Genomic DNA, 15,871 nt, shown 5'->3' on the forward strand with positions numbered 1-15,871 from the left:
ATGTCGGGGGTAAAAGTAAAAAGCCATCAGAAAAATAAATACTCGAGTCAAGTACAGATACCTGAAAAATCTACAATAATGAAGTATTTGTACTTCGTTGCTTCCTGCCATTGATACGTACACACACACGCACACACACATTTTTGGGTAATTTTTTTTAGAGCGTGCCACGCTCTTTGAATAAACACTGGTGCGCATCCCCCGCAGCAGACAGTCACGATGCGACGTTCACATGAAAGCGCACTATGCTTTCTGTGTGTGTGTGTGTGTGTGTGTGTGTGTGCGTGCGTGCGTGCGTGCGTGTGTGTGTGTGTGTGTGGACAGACAGCAATTAAGTGGGAACATCCTAGTGGGACCAGTACTGCCGACTCCATCAATCACGCCGCAAACCACTGGAATGTCTGCAGGGATGTGCTGCCGTGTGCGGCGTGCTCTCTCACTTTGTTGTGATCGCTCAGAGTGGAAGTGTGCGTTTGATTTTGGAATCACACATCCTGACGTGTGCCGCTGCTGCTGCTGCACTTGAATGTGCTTTTAAGGGGGTGTCTCAAAGTGAAACTGGATAAAAACTGAGTTGTTTTGGCTTGTCATAGCATGCTGCTTTTTTACAGCTTTTTTTCACCGTGTCACAGTTCTGTGTGACGGGCTTCATTTTACAAAAACTCTGGGTTCTGTGGAAAAGATGAGAATAAATGCATTGTCCACATACATTGATAGACAGATAGATAGATGGGTTCTTCAGTCGAGCGCTGCAGCTATCTAATTTTTTTTTTTAATTCAGTATTCTACCGATTATCCTATCGATTAATCAAGTAATCGAATAAAAAAATATTTTGCATTATTAAACACGATGACATGCATGTGGGTTGCAGGTATTACTTTTGTGCACTTCTGGTCGTCATCCTCACGTTCTTCTATCGTATCTGTGACTTTGAGTGTGTATGGCTTTAAAAGGCGTAGCCTGGCTTGGTGAATGACCTGGGCATCAGATCTCTGAGGGCTAACTAGCGATGGTAGGCTATATTAAATTAGCTAACCCCAATACATTACCTTGAGTTGGTAATTGGAGACGTGCTGTTGTGGTATGTGAGTTGTCTGATTAATCATTGCAGACAATTACCCAGTGGCATGCATATAGTAATATGATATAAAGTGGATACTATCCATCCATCCATTTTCTGAGCCGCTTTTCTGCACTCGGGTCGCAGGCGTGCTGGAGCCTATCCCAGCTATCATCGGGCAGGAGGCGGGGTACGCCCTGAACTAGTTGCCAGCCAATCACAGGGCACATACAAACAAACAACCATTCGCACTCACGTTCACACCTCGGGCAATTTAGAGTTGTCAAATAACCTACCATGCATGTTTTTGGGATGTGGGAGGAAACCGGAGTGCCCGGAGAAAACCCACACTGGCACGGGGAGAATATAGTGAGGTATAAAATATGTGCTACAACTGAACTGAAGTGCTCTCAGTTATGGTACAGTAATATTTTTACAATTAGTCCAAAAAGGGGAAATATAATATTCCTGACTGTGATATACAGTATAATGATATTATGATGAATTATTATACACCCAATATGTACAGTGTATGTGTAAATGCATTAATCACATTCTGCAGTCATATTTTAACAATGAGTGAAAATCCATCCATCCATCCATTTTTTGAGCCGCTTATCCTCACAAGGGCGTGCTGGAGCCTATCCCAGCTATCTTCGGGCAGGAGGCGGGGTACACCCTGAACTGGTTGCCAGCCAATCGCAGGGCACATACAAACAAACAACCATCCGCAGGCACGGGGAGAACATGCAAACTCCACACAGGCGGGGCCAGGGATTGAACCCCGGTTCTCAGAACTGTGAGGCAGACGCTCTAACCAGTCCTCACCGTGCCGCCTGAGTGAAAATTGAGAAGTATAAATATGGTTCAATTTCTGTTAACTCCATGTGAAAGGGGGCTACGGCGTCCAATACTTAATAGTAATAATACTAAGTTACGTCGGGACAAAACTGTGTCTCTGTGATAGCTGTGCCCCGCTGCCAATCCCGTTCAATTGATTTATGGAGCCATGGACTCTCATTTTGGCACTGGAATACATTGCTTGTACTCATCACACCACACATTGCTTTCATTGTGTGTGTTTATGTGTGTGTGTGTGTGTGTGTGTGTGTGCGTTTTAAGACGAGTGTGGGGATATGAAGGGGTTAAAGCAGGGAAGTGCTGGAGCCAGAGAGATTGACCCAGACATGACCTGCCTATGAGAACATGGCTACTCAAACGCACACGTACACTGAAATAATGGCGGAAAGAACAATGGCATCATTGCTCGTCTTTCATAGCTACGAATAATAATAAGAATTAACTATATGCATTCGTGTGCTGGAATAAAGTTATTCTTATTCTAACGCAACGATGCAAGTATATAACGCTTAAAAACAAATAAAGCCAAAAAATCTCAGGCTTGCCAACAAACGATTACTTCCTGGCATTCGGCCAATCTGATAGCACCGCGTCGCTGCTTTGGAAGCACATAAGCCGTGAAAAATACTCTGCAATCTAGCGTATTCATAAGCAGCCGTTAGTGTGTTTGCGCGTGTGTGTTGTGGTGTTTTCTCTAGAGGTGGTAACGACTTGTACACGCCGACGCCGCTCTGAGAGTACCACGCTGAGTCGTCATTAAGTCTCAAACGACGTCAGTTGAGTTCCACTGTGCCTCTGTTACCTCGACTGAAGGGTTTAGTCCACGGAAAAATGACATTAAACATCTCACACCACAGGATAATCACTCAGAATCATCGTCAGAGACATCCGGTAATCAGGCCTTTTATGACTTTGATAGGAATCGAGGAATCAGGTTAAAAATTGCCGCAATTATCAATATGTGTGTACTCTTCTTAAATGGAAGCAGATGAACTAAATACAGCGCTAGCTTCAGCAGACTTCCTGATTAGCTATCGTTACATAGCACTTCACAATCACGGAATCCGTGGCTCAACTCCGGCTCGGTGTTCACACAAGCATTTGACATCGTAAATATTGAACAGATTCAAATTTAAAATGCCCGAGCAGATCGGGGAGGAAATATCACACCTAGCACACACACCCCGCAGGATAACCGCACAAGATCATCTTCAGAAATAGCTGATAATCGGGGCTTTGCTGACTTTTATCGGAATGGGGTAATCAGGCTTAAAATCAGGCCGATTTCGACCAATCACAGAGTTTGTGGCTCAGCCCAAGTTGGTGTTGACAACACACGTATGGATTTAAAATTTACGATTTCCCAGCAGCTTTGGGAGGAAAAATCACTCTTACCACCCTCCATACCACATGATAATTGCTCAGGATCATCTTCAAAGACTTTTGATAATCGGGCTTATACTGACTTTGACCAGATTTTGAGCAATCAAGGAGTCAGTGGCCCTTCCCAACTCACCGTTGACCACACACATAATGATTTGCCATCTTAAATATTGAACAGGTTTAACATTTACGATTTCTGAGCGGCTCAGGGAGATGAAATCACTCTTAACACACCCCGCACCACAGGGTAATTCACTCAGGATCACCTTCAAAGACAGCCGACAATCGGGCCTTTGCCACCTTTGATCCTAATGGGGGAATCGAGCTGAAAATCCACCAGTTTTCATGTGTATCATGCTTAACACAGAAACACAACTTTCCAAACACAGATAGTCCACAATTGCACAAAGAATAGTAACGCTAATTTACCGGCATCTGAGCTTCTTTTTACTTAGCCCTTCTTGTCTATATTTTAATTGTACCATCTCTTTTGACCCCCCTCCCCAATCCTCCATTTCCATGGCAACCAATAACATCTAACCTTTCCTGCCCACCCCGTAAAGCTGCCGTCAGGCGGCCTCATTACTTGTTTTTTTGCTCCACCTGTACAACTTTCCCTCTGGTCGTCACACAGCTGCTGATTGTTCCCACACACACATCTCCACGATCTTGGCGACAGTTTCGACTCGTTGAGCTGATTTCAAGTCAGGTGGAGATGGGCTAACTCGAGCCAACGCACGGCGTGAACATGAACCAGACTCAAATTGAGGCCATCTGGCCTTTACGCCTCTTCTCTCTGTCTGTCAATAAATAACCACACACACACATATATCTATATACACAAACACACACACACACTCGCACACTTTGACGTATGTAAAAGGAGTGTCCGCCGAGGGCCGTAAAAGCAGGAGATGAATGTGGCGGGGAAGTGAGGCGAGGCGAGAAGACAGCTGATAAGCGAGCATGTTAGTTGGTGATGTCATCGCGTCTGAGATCATTTTGACATATTTCATGACAAGCGCGCGCCCATGCAGCTGTGTCTGTGTATGCATGTGTGTGTATTTGACAGGGAAAATGGCGATTTTGAGTAATCCTGCTCTATAAACTAAATAATAGTGAAAGCGTTATCTTTGACAATGTCCTTTAACATTGAATACACTACTCACCAAAGGTTTGGGATTTTGGGCTTTGGGGTGAAATTTGAGCATGAAACTAAAATGCACCTTGAACTTTACAGCTGCATTCTGCATTTCTCTGAATATTTGACACAATAAAATCCTGTCAACATTCTATCAGCCTACCTGGCTAGCTCAGTTGGTAGAGCATGAGAATCTTAATCTCTGGGGCATGGATTCGAGCCCAACATTGGGTGAGAGGCTTTTAGTCGACTTCAGCTTTGTTACTTACGAAAAGTTGACCAAAACATTAGGTACGCTTGGACTACATCTAATGGTATCCAATCCAAGAAGTGTGAATACACAAGAAGGTCACTCAGTAGCACAGAAGACCTCCTCAAAGCCTAAAAGCCTACTATTTGGACCAGCATCACTGCATTCACAGTTTTTACCCTTTCATGTAGCTAAATGAAGAAAGCAAAAGATCAGGAACAGGCTTCAATATGATACAGTTCAGTATCTAATAAAGTGATCAGTGGATTAAGGTAACAATTTAACTGCTTCGGAGGTCTTATCAGAGCGGACTTACTCATGTTGTGTGTGAAACGTACTTTTGAGGAGTTGTTGTGCATCGAATTCAAATAATTCCCTGTTAACCAGAGCAATTCTTGTGCAGGATCTCATCAGAATGTCAAGATATACCTAGCTAAAATTGCTCATTCGTGAATTTGGAGTGTGTGGGTGATATTCCTTTCAAAACTACGAAAGTATCCTTTTCAAATCTGCAGTAGAAGGTATTAAAGTCGTTGGCTGTTGTTCTCAGTCGCTTGTAATTCGTCAGCGATTGGAATGCATGCCAGACTGATTTAGAGTCGTTAGCACTCAACTGTTTTTCCAACTTTGCTGCATAGTTCCTCTTTGAAATGTTAATTTCTTTAGTCAGCTGGTTTCTAGCTTGATTATACAGGGCCCTGTCCCGCCTTGATATGCGTCCTCCTTAGATTGGCGAAGTTGCTTAAATTTGGCAGTGAACCACGGCTTGATGTTGTTGAATGTGCGAAATGACTTTGTTGGTACACAAACCTCTTCACAGAAACTGATACAGGATGTGACAGTGTCTGTATATTCATCCAGGCTGCCAGCTGAATTTTCAAAGACACTCCAGTCTGTGCAGTCTGTACAGCTTTGAAGTTCCAACTTTTGCATCTTTGGTCCACTTTTTCACTGTTTTCACCGTAGACTTCGCGCATTTAAGTTCTTGACTGTATTTCGGTATTAAGTGAATTAAGCAGTGATCAGACGAGCCCAGGGCTGCACGAGGTTTGACACGGTATGCGTTATTTAGCGTAGTATAGCAGTGGTCTAAAATGTTATTTTCCCAGGTAGGACAGTCGATGTTCGAGCCCCGGCCCCGCCTGTGTGGAATTTGCATGTTCTCCCCGTGCCTGGGTGGGTTTTCTCCGGGAACTCCAGTTTCCTCCAACATCCCAAAAACATGCATGGTAGTTTGATTGACGACTCTAAATTGCCCGTAGGTGTGAATGTGAGTGCGAATGGTTCTTTGTTTGTATGTGCCCTGCGATTGGCTGGCATCCAGTTCAGGTTGTAACCCGCCTCCTGCTCGATGATAGCTGGGATAGGGTCCAGCACGCCCACGACCCTAGTGAGGAGAAGGGGCTCAGAAAATGGATGGATGGATGGATGACGGCGCCATGGGGAAGGTATGATCCGAGTTCCTCGATAACCCTGTAGCTAATTAAATGTCCTAAAAGGCCATCGCCGAACGTGTGGCTCGAACCCACGACCCTGAGATTCATAGTCTCATGCTCTAACGACTGAGTAAACCGGGATTGCTGCTTGTGGGTGTGTGAAAGACGGGGCATGATCATCAATAGGTGATTCTGTTCCGAGAGCTTTTAGAGGGGATAGCAGAAGATCAGAACAGGTGTGAAGTTGAAATGTCTGTCACAGCCTGTTCTTCTCCCCCGTTTGTGTGCAAGGTACTGACATTGACTGGTGGGGAAACATAGCACTTTTCCCATCTTAAGATGCCCTAAAAGGAGGCCACCTAACCTGGGAGTAAAAACCACCAGTGAGATTAAGTCTTATGCTCTTTCGACAGAGCTTGAGGTCTTGTTCTCAATGGATCTTTCCACACACTGGTCAAAGGTTACATGTCCCCCTAAATAAAAGAGGTACGGACATTAAATGGTGGCAGGTGACGGTATGATGCGAGCTCCTCCATGAACCTGTATGTGACAGACCAGTAGCTAATTAAGCATTCTAAAAGTCTGTCGCCCAACGTGGGGTTCGAACCCATGACCCTGAGATTAAAAGTCTCATGCTCTACCGACTGAGCTAGCCGGGCTTGCTGATTGGGGCTGTGTGAAAGACGGGGCATTATCATCAATAGGTGATTCTGTTCCGAGAGCTTTTATTGGGGATAGCAGAAGATCAGAACAGGTGTGAAGTTGATATGTCTGTCACAGCCTATTCTTCTCCCCTGTTTGTGTGCAAGGTACTGACATTGACTGGGGGGGAATCATAGCACTTTTCCCATTTTAAGATGCCCTAAAAGGAGGCCACCCAACCTGGGGCTAAAAACCACCACAGTTAGATTAAATGTCTTATGCTCTCTCGACAGTGTTTGAAGGTCTTGTTCTCAATGGATCTTTCCACACACTGGTCAAAGGTTACATTTCCCCCGAAGTGGAAGATGTGGGAAAGGTCCCGACATTGAATGGGGACAGATGACAGTATGATCCGAGCTCCTTTGTAACCCTGAATCTGACAGAACTGTATCTAATTAAGCGGCCTAAAAGTCTACCGCCCAACGTGGGGGTCGAACCCACGACCCTGAGATTAAGAGTCGCATGCTCTACCGACTGAGCTACCTTGGCTTGCTGCTTGTGGCTGTGTGAAAGACGGGGCATTATCATCAACAGGTGATTCTGTTCCGAGCGCTTTTAGAGGGGAAAGCAGAAGATCAGAACAGGTGTGAAGTTGAAATGTCTGTCACAGCCTGTTCTTCTCCTCTGTTTGTGTACAAGGTACTGACATTGAATGGGGGGGGGGAATCATAGCACTTTTCCCATCTTAAGATGCCCTAAAAGGAGGCCACCCAACCTGGGGCTAAAAACCACCTACAGTGAGACTAAATGTCTTATGCACTCTCGACAGAGTTTGAGGTCTTGTTCTTTCCACACACTGGTCAAAGGTTACATTTCGCCCGAAGTGGAATAAGTGGGAAAGGTCCCGACATTGAATGGGGACAGATGACAGTATGATCCGAGCTCCTTTGTAACCCTGAAGTCTGACAGAACTGTATCTAATTAAGCGGCCTAAAAGTCCACCGCCCAACGTGGGGGTCGAACCCACGACCCTGAGATTAAGAGTCTCATGCTCTACCGACTGAGCTAGCCGGGCTTGCTGCTTGTGGCTGTGTGAAAGACTGGACATGATCATCAATAGGTGATTCTGTTCCGAGAGCTTTTAGAGGGGATAGCAGAAGATCAGAACAGGTGTGAAGTTGATATGTCTGTCACAGGCTGTTCTTCTCCCCTGTTTGTGTGCAAGGTACTGACATTGACTAGGGGGGAATCATTGCACCTTTCCCATTTTAAGATGACCGAAATGGAGGCCACCTAACGTGGGGCTCAATCTCACCCCTGTGAGATTAAGAGTATTTTGTTCGACCAACAGAGGTCTAGTGATTCTTCTCAATGGATCTTTCCACACACTGGTCAAAGGTTACATGTCCCCCTAAATAGAAGAGGTACGGACATGAAATGGGGGCAGATGACGGTATGATTCGAGCTCCTCTAAAATGTGTATATGGCAGACCAGTAGCTAATTAAGCATTCTAAACGTCTGTCGCCCAACATGGGCCTTGAACCCAGGACCCTGAGATTAAGAGTCCCATGCTCTACCGACTGAGCTAGCCGGGTTTGTGTTTGTGTGAAAGACGGGGCATTATCATCAATAGGTGATTCTGTTCCGAGAGCTTTTCGAGGGGATAGCAGAAGATCAGAACAGGTGTGAAGTTGATATGTCTGTCACAGCCTGTTCTTCTCCTCTGTTTGTGTGGAAGGTACTGACATTGACTGGGGGGGAATCATAGCACTTTTCCCATTTTAAGATGCCCGAAAAGGAGGCCACCCAACCTGGGGCTATAAACCCCCACAGTGAGATTAAAAATTTTATGCTCTCTCGACAGAGCTTGAGGTCTTGTTCTCAATGGATCTTTCCACACACTGGTCAAAGGTTACATTTCCCCCGAAGTGGAATAAGTAGGAAAGGTCCCGACATTGAATGGGGACAGATGACAGTATGATCCGAGCTCCTTTGTAACCCTGAATCTGACAGAACTGTATCTAATTAAGCGGCCTAAAAGTCCACCGCCCAACGTGGGGGTCGAACCCACGACCCTGAGATTAAGAGTCTCATGCTCTACCGACTGAGCTAGCCGGGCTTGCTGCTTGCGGCTGTGTGAAAGACGGGGCATGATCATCAATAGGTGATTCTGTTCCGAGAGCTTTTAGAGGGAATAGCAGAAGATCAGAACAGGTGTGAAGTTGATATGTCTGTCACAGCCTGTTCTTCTCCTCTGTTTGTGTGGAAGGTACTGACATATACTGGGGGGGAATCATTGCACTTTTCCCATTTTAAGATGCCCTAAAAGGAGGCCACCCAACCTGGGGCTAAAAACCACCACAGTGAGATTAAAAGTTTTATGCTCTCTCGACAGAGCTTGAGATCTTGTTCTCAATGGATCTTTCCACACACTGGTGAAAGGTTACATTTCCCCCGAAGTGGAATAAGTGGGAAAGGTCCCGACATTGAATGGGGACAGATGACAGTATGATCCGAGCTCCTTTGTAACCCTGAATCTGACAGAACTGTATCTAATTAAGCGGCCTAAAAGTCCACCGCCCAACGTGGGGGTCGAACCCACGACCCTGAGATTAAGAGTCTCATGCTCTACCGACTGAGCTAGCCGGGCTTGCTGCTTGTGGCTGTGTGAAAGACTGGGCATGATCATCAATAGGTGATTCTGTTCCGAGAGCTTTTAGAGGGGATAGCAGAAGATCAGAACAGGTGTGAAGTTGATATGTCTGTCACAGCCTGTTCTTCTCCCCTGTTTGTGTGCAAGGTACTGACATTGACTGGGGGGGAATCATAGCACTTTTCCCATTTTAAGATACCCTAAAAGGAGGCCACCCAACCTGGGGCTAAAAACCACCACAGTGAGATTAAAAGTTTTATGCTCTCTCGACAGAGTTTGAGGTCTTGTTCTCAATGGATCTTTCCACACACTGGTCAAAGGTTACATTTCCCCCGAAGTGGAATAAGTGGGAAAGGTCCCGACATTGAATGGGGACAGATGACAGGATGATCCGAGCTCCTTTGTAAACCTGAATCTGACAGAACTGTATCTAATTAAGCGGCCTAAAAGTCCACCGCCCAACGTGGGGGTCGAACCCACGACCCTGAGATTAAGAGTCTCATGCTCTACCGACTGAGCTAGCCGGGCTTGCTGCTTGTGGCTGTGTGAAAGACTGGGCATGATCATCAATAGGTGATTCTGTTCCGAGAGCTTTTAGAGGGGATAGCAGAAGATCAGAACAGGTGTGAAGTTGATATGTCTGTCACAGCCTGTTCTTCTCCCCTGTTTGTGTGCAAGGTACTGACATTGACTGGGGGGGAATCATAGCACTTTTCCCATTTTAAGATACCCTAAAAGGAGGCCACCCAACCTGGGGCTAAAAACCACCACAGTGAGATTAAAAGTTTTATGCTCTCTCGACAGAGTTTGAGGTCTTGTTCTCAATGGATCTTTCCACACACTGGTCAAAGGTTACATTTCCCCCGAAGTGGAATAAGTGGGAAAGGTCCCGACATTGAATGGGGACAGATGACAGGATGATCCGAGCTCCTTTGTAAACCTGAATCTGACAGAACTGTATCTAATTAAGCGGCCTAAAAGTCCACCGCCCAACGTGGGGGTCGAACCCACGACCCTGAGATTAAGAGTCTCATGCTCTACCGACTGAGCTAGCCGGGCTTGCTGCTTGTGGCTGTGTGAAAGACTGGGCATGATCATCAACAGGTGATTCTGTTCCGAGCGCTTTTAGAGGGAATAGCAGAAGATCAGAACAGGTGTGAAGTTGATATGTCTGTCACAGCCTGTTCTTCTCCTCTGTTTGTGTGGAAGGTACTGACATATACTGGGGGGGAATCATTGCACTTTTCCCATTTTAAGATGCCCTAAAAGGAGGCCACCCAACCTGGGGCTAAAAACCACCACAGTGAGATTAAAAATTTTATGCTCTCTCGACAGAGCTTGAGGTCTTGTTCTCAATGGATCTTTCCACACACTGGTCAAAGGTTACATTTCCCCCGAAGTGGAATAAGTGGGAAAGGTCCCGACATTGAATGGGGACAGATGACAGTATGATCCGAGCTCCTTTGTAACCCTGAATCTGACAGAACTGTATCTAATTAAGCGGCCTAAAAGTCCACCGCCCAACGTGGGGGTCGAACCCACGACCCTGAGATTAAGAGTCTCATGCTCTACCGACTGAGCTAGCCGGGCTTGCTGCTTGTGGCTGTGTGAAAGACTGGGCATGATCATCAATAGGTGATTCTGTTCCGAGAGCTTTTAGAGGGAATAGCAGAAGATCAGAACAGGTGTGAAGTTGATATGTCTGTCACAGCCTGTTCTTCTCCTCTGTTTGTGTGGAAGGTACTGACATATACTGGGGGGGAATCATAGCACTTTTCCCATTTTAAGATGCCCTAAAAGGAGGCCACCCAACCTGGGGCTAAAAACCACCACAGTGAGATTAAAAGTTTTATGCTCTCTCGACAGAGCTTGAGATCTTGTTCTCAATGGATCTTTCCACACACTGGTGAAAGGTTACATTTCCCCCGAAGTGGAATAAGTGGGAAAGGTCCCGACATTGAATGGGGACAGATGACAGGATGATCCGAGCTCCTTTGTAAACCTGAATCTGACAGAACTGTATCTAATTAAGCGGCCTAAAAGTCCACCGCCCAACATGGGGGTCGAAACCCACGACCCTGAGAGTAAGAGTCTCATGCTCTACCGACTGAGCTAGCCGGGCTTGCTGCTTGTGGCTGTGTGAAAGACTGGGCATGATCATCAACAGGTGATTCTGTTCCGAGCGCTTTTAGAGGGGAAAGCAGAAGATCAGAACAGGTGTGAAGTTGATATGTCTGTCACAGTCCTGTTCTTCTCCCCTGTTTGTGTGCAAGGTACTGACATTGACTGGGGGGGAATCATAGCACTTTTCCCATTTTAAGATGCCCGAAAAGGAGGCCACCCAACCTGGGGCTAAAAACCACCACAGTGAGATTAAAAATGTTATAATCTCTCGACAGAGCTTGAGGTCTTGTTCTCAATGGATCTTTCCACACACTGGTCAAAGGTTACATTTCCCCCGAAGTGGAATAAGTAGGAAAGGTCCCGACATTGAATGGGGACAGATGACAGTATGATCTGAGCTCCTTTGTAACCCTGAATCTGACAGAACTGTATCTAATTAAGCGGCCTAAAAGTCCACCGCCCAACGTGGGGGTCGAACCCACGACCCTGAGATTAAGAGTCTCATGCTCTACCGACTGAGCTAGCCGGGCTTGCTGCTTGTGGCTGTGTGAAAGGACTGGGCATGATCATCAATAGGTGATTCTGTTCCGAGAGCTTTTAGAGGGGATAGCAGAAGATCAGAACAGGTGTGAAGTTGATATGTTTGTCACAGCCTGTTCTTCTCCCCTGTTTGTGTGCAAGGTACTGACATTGACTGGGGGGGAATCATAGCACTTTTCCCATTTTAAGATGCCCGAAAAGGAGGTCACCCTACCTGGGGCTAAAAACCACCACAGTGAGATTAAAAGTTTTATGCTCTCTCGACAGAGCTTGATATCTTGTTCTCAATGGATCTTTCCACACACTGGTCAAAGGTTACATTTCCCCCGAAGTGGAATAAGTGGGAAAGGTCCCGACATTGAATGGGGACAGATGACAGTATGATCCGAGCTCCTTTGTAACCCTGAATCTGACAGAACTGTATCTAATTAAGCGGCCTAAAAGTCCACCGCCCAACGTGAGGGTCGAACCCACGACCCTGAGATTAAGAGTCTCATGCTCTACCGACTGAGCTAGCCGGTCTTGCTGCTTGTGGCTGTGTTAAAGACGGGGCATTATCATCAATAGGTGATTCTGTTCCGAGAGCTTTTAGAGGGGATAGCAGAAGATCAGAACAGGTGTGAAGTTGAAATGTCTGTCACAGCCTGTTCTTCTCCCCTGTTTGTGTGCAAGGTACTGACATTGACTGGGGGGAATCATAGCACTTTTCCCATTTTAAGATACCCTAAAAGGAGGCCACCCAACCTGGGGCTAAAAACCACCACAGTGAGATTAAAAGTTTTATGCTCTCTCGACAGAGTTTGAGGTCTTGTTCTCAATGGATCTTTCCACACACTGGTCAAAGGTTACATTTCCCCCGAAGTGGAATAAGTGGGAAAGGTCCCGACATTGAATGGGGACAGATGACAGGATGATCCGAGCTCCTTTGTAAACCTGAATCTGACAGAACTGTATCTAATTAAGCGGCCTAAAAGTCCACCGCCCAACGTGGGGGTCGAACCCACGACCCTGAGATTAAGAGTCTCATGCTCTACCGACTGAGCTAGCCGGGCTTGCTGCTTGTGGCTGTGTGAAAGACTGGGCATGATCATCAACAGGTGATTCTGTTCCGAGACCTTTTAGAGGGGATAGCAGAAGATCAGAACAGGTGTGAAGTTGATATGTCTGTCACAGCCTGTTCTTCTCCTCTGTTTGTGTGGAAGGTACTGACATATACTGGGGGGGAATCATTGCACTTTTCCCATTTTAAGATGCTCTAAAAGGAGGCCACCCAACCTGGGGCTAAAAACCACCACAGTGAGATTAAAAGTTTTATGCTCTCTCGACAGAGTTTGAGGTCTTGTTCTCAATGGATCTTTCCACACACTGGTCAAAGGTTACATTTCCCCCGAAGTGGAATAAGTGGGAAAGGTCCCGACATTGAATGGGGACAGATGACAGGATGATCCGAGCTCCTTTGTAAACCTGAATCTGACAGAACTGTATCTAATTAAGCGGCCTAAAAGTCCACCGCCCAACATGGGGGTCGAACCCACGACCCTGAGATTAAGAGTCTCATGCTCTACCGACTGAGCTAGCCGGGCTTGCTGCTTGTGGCTGTGTGAAAGACTGGGCATGATCATCAACAGGTGATTCTGTTCCGAGCGCTTTTAGAGGGGAAAGCAGAAGATCAGAACAGGTGTGAAGTTGATATGTCTGTCACAGTCTGTTCTTCTCCCCTGTTTGTGTGCAAGGTACTGACATTGACTGGGGGGGAATCATAGCACTTTTCCCATTTTAAGATGCCCGAAAAGGAGGCCACCCAACCTGGGGCTAAAAACCACCACAGTGAGATTAAAAATGTTATAATCTCTCGACAGAGCTTGAGGTCTTGTTCTCAATGGATCTTTCCACACACTGGTCAAAGGTTACATTTCCCCCGAAGTGGAATAAGTAGGAAAGGTCCCGACATTGAATGGGGACAGATGACAGTATGATCTGAGCTCCTTTGTAACCCTGAATCTGACAGAACTGTATCTAATTAAGCGGCCTAAAAGTCCACCGCCCAACGTGGGGGTCGAACCCACGACCCTGAGATTAAGAGTCTCATGCTCTACCGACTGAGCTAGCCGGGCTTGCTGCTTGTGGCTGTGTGAAAGACTGGGCATGATCATCAATAGGTGATTCTGTTCCGAGACCTTTTAGAGGGGATAGCAGAAGATCAGAACAGGTGTGAAGTTGATATGTCTGTCACAGCCTGTTCTTCTCCTCTGTTTGTGTGGAAGGTACTGACATATACTGGGGGGGAATCATTGCACTTTTCCCATTTTAAGATGCTCTAAAAGGAGGCCACCCAACCTGGGGCTAAAAACCACCACAGTGAGATTAAAAGTTTTATGCTCTCTCGACAGAGTTTGAGGTCTTGTTCTCAATGGATCTTTCCACACACTGGTCAAAGGTTACATTTCCCCTGAAGTGGAATAAGTAGGAAAGGTCCCGACATTGAATGGGGACAGATGACAGTATGATCCAAGCTCCTTTGTAACCCTGAATCTGACAGAACTGTATCTAATTAAGCGGCCTAAAAGTCCACCGCCCAACGTGGGGGTCGAACCCACGACCCTGAGATTAAGAGTCTCATGCTCTACCGACTGAGCTAGCCGGGCTTGCTGCTTGTGGCTGTGTGAAAGGACTGGGCATGATCATCCAATAGGTGATTCTGTTCCGAGAGCTTTTAGAGGGGATAGCAGAAGATCAGAACAGGTGTGAAGTTGATATGTCTGTCACAGCCTGTTCTTCTCCCCTGTTTGTGTGGAAGGTACTGACATTGACTGGGGGGGAATCATAGCACTTTTCCCATTTTAAGATACCCTAAAAGGAGGCCACCCAACCTGGGGCTAAAAACCACCACAGTGAGATTAAAAGTTTTATGCTCTCTCGACAGAGTTTGAGGTCTTGTTCTCAATGGATCTTTCCACACACTGGTCAAAGGTTACATTTCCCCCGAAGTGGAATAAGTGGGAAAGGTCCCGACATTGAATGGGGACAGATGACAGGATGATCCGAGCTCCTTTGTAAACCTGAATCTGACAGAACTGTATCTAATTAAGCGGCCTAAAAGTCCACCGCCCAACATGGGGGTCGAACCCACGACCCTGAGATTAAGAGTCTCATGCTCTACCGACTGAGCTAGCCGGGCTTGCTGCTTGTGGCTGTGTGAAAGACTGGGCATGATCATCAACAGGTGATTCTGTTCCGAGCGCTTTTAGAGGGGAAAGCAGAAGATCAGAACAGGTGTGAAGTTGATATGTCTGTCACAGCCTGTTCTTCTCCCCTGTTTGTGAGCAAGGTACTGACATTGACTGGGGGGGAATCATAGCACTTTTCCCATTTTAAGATGCCCGAAAAGGAGGCCACCCAACCTGGGGCTAAAAACCACCACAGTGAGATTAAACATTTTATGCTCTCTCGACAGAGCTTGAGGTCTTGTTCTCAATGGATCTTTCCACACACTGGTCAAAGGTTACATTTCCCCTGAAGTGGAATAAGTAGGAAAGGTCCCGACATTGAATGGGGACAGATGACAGTATGATCCAAGCTCCTTTGTAACCCTGAATCTGACAGAACTGTATCTAATTAAGCGGCCTAAAAGTCCACCACCCAACGTTGGGGTCAAACCCACGACCCTGAGATTAAGAGTCTCATGCTCTACCGACTGAGCTAGCCAGGCTTGCTGCTTGTGATTGTGTTAAAGACGGGGCATTATCATCAATAGGTGATTCTGTTCCGAGAGCTTTTAG

At 46.3% G+C, this 15,871-nt stretch overlaps 13 non-coding genes across 13 annotated transcripts; all 13 read right to left on the reverse strand.

Annotated features, from left to right (window-relative positions):
• Positions 1-6,718: 6,718 nt before the first annotated feature.
• On the reverse strand, positions 6,719-6,791 carry trnak-uuu (transfer RNA lysine (anticodon UUU)). Its single transcript has one exon. It is a non-coding gene; the product is annotated as a tRNA-Lys (tRNA).
• Positions 6,792-7,776: 985 nt separating this feature from the next.
• trnak-cuu (transfer RNA lysine (anticodon CUU)) lies at positions 7,777-7,849 on the reverse strand. Its single transcript has one exon. It is a non-coding gene; the product is annotated as a tRNA-Lys (tRNA).
• A 972-nt stretch (positions 7,850-8,821) lies between these two features.
• Positions 8,822-8,894, reverse strand: trnak-cuu (transfer RNA lysine (anticodon CUU)). Its single transcript has one exon. It is a non-coding gene; the product is annotated as a tRNA-Lys (tRNA).
• Positions 8,895-9,352: 458 nt separating this feature from the next.
• trnak-cuu (transfer RNA lysine (anticodon CUU)) lies at positions 9,353-9,425 on the reverse strand. Its single transcript has one exon. It is a non-coding gene; the product is annotated as a tRNA-Lys (tRNA).
• Positions 9,426-9,883: 458 nt separating this feature from the next.
• Positions 9,884-9,956, reverse strand: trnak-cuu (transfer RNA lysine (anticodon CUU)). The gene has a single exon. It is a non-coding gene; the product is annotated as a tRNA-Lys (tRNA).
• Positions 9,957-10,414: 458 nt separating this feature from the next.
• trnak-cuu (transfer RNA lysine (anticodon CUU)) lies at positions 10,415-10,487 on the reverse strand. The gene has a single exon. It is a non-coding gene; the product is annotated as a tRNA-Lys (tRNA).
• Positions 10,488-10,945: 458 nt separating this feature from the next.
• Positions 10,946-11,018, reverse strand: trnak-cuu (transfer RNA lysine (anticodon CUU)). The gene has a single exon. It is a non-coding gene; the product is annotated as a tRNA-Lys (tRNA).
• Positions 11,019-12,009: 991 nt separating this feature from the next.
• On the reverse strand, positions 12,010-12,082 carry trnak-cuu (transfer RNA lysine (anticodon CUU)). Its single transcript has one exon. It is a non-coding gene; the product is annotated as a tRNA-Lys (tRNA).
• A 989-nt stretch (positions 12,083-13,071) lies between these two features.
• On the reverse strand, positions 13,072-13,144 carry trnak-cuu (transfer RNA lysine (anticodon CUU)). Its single transcript has one exon. It is a non-coding gene; the product is annotated as a tRNA-Lys (tRNA).
• A 458-nt stretch (positions 13,145-13,602) lies between these two features.
• Positions 13,603-13,675, reverse strand: trnak-cuu (transfer RNA lysine (anticodon CUU)). The gene has a single exon. It is a non-coding gene; the product is annotated as a tRNA-Lys (tRNA).
• Positions 13,676-14,133: 458 nt separating this feature from the next.
• On the reverse strand, positions 14,134-14,206 carry trnak-cuu (transfer RNA lysine (anticodon CUU)). The gene has a single exon. It is a non-coding gene; the product is annotated as a tRNA-Lys (tRNA).
• Positions 14,207-14,664: 458 nt separating this feature from the next.
• Positions 14,665-14,737, reverse strand: trnak-cuu (transfer RNA lysine (anticodon CUU)). The gene has a single exon. It is a non-coding gene; the product is annotated as a tRNA-Lys (tRNA).
• A 460-nt stretch (positions 14,738-15,197) lies between these two features.
• On the reverse strand, positions 15,198-15,270 carry trnak-cuu (transfer RNA lysine (anticodon CUU)). The gene has a single exon. It is a non-coding gene; the product is annotated as a tRNA-Lys (tRNA).
• Between the last annotated feature and the right edge of the window lie 601 nt (positions 15,271-15,871).

This window comes from Phycodurus eques, chromosome 4 (assembly GCF_024500275.1).
Source record: "Phycodurus eques isolate BA_2022a chromosome 4, UOR_Pequ_1.1, whole genome shotgun sequence".
In the NCBI taxonomy this organism is placed as follows: domain Eukaryota; kingdom Metazoa; phylum Chordata; class Actinopteri; order Syngnathiformes; family Syngnathidae; genus Phycodurus; species Phycodurus eques.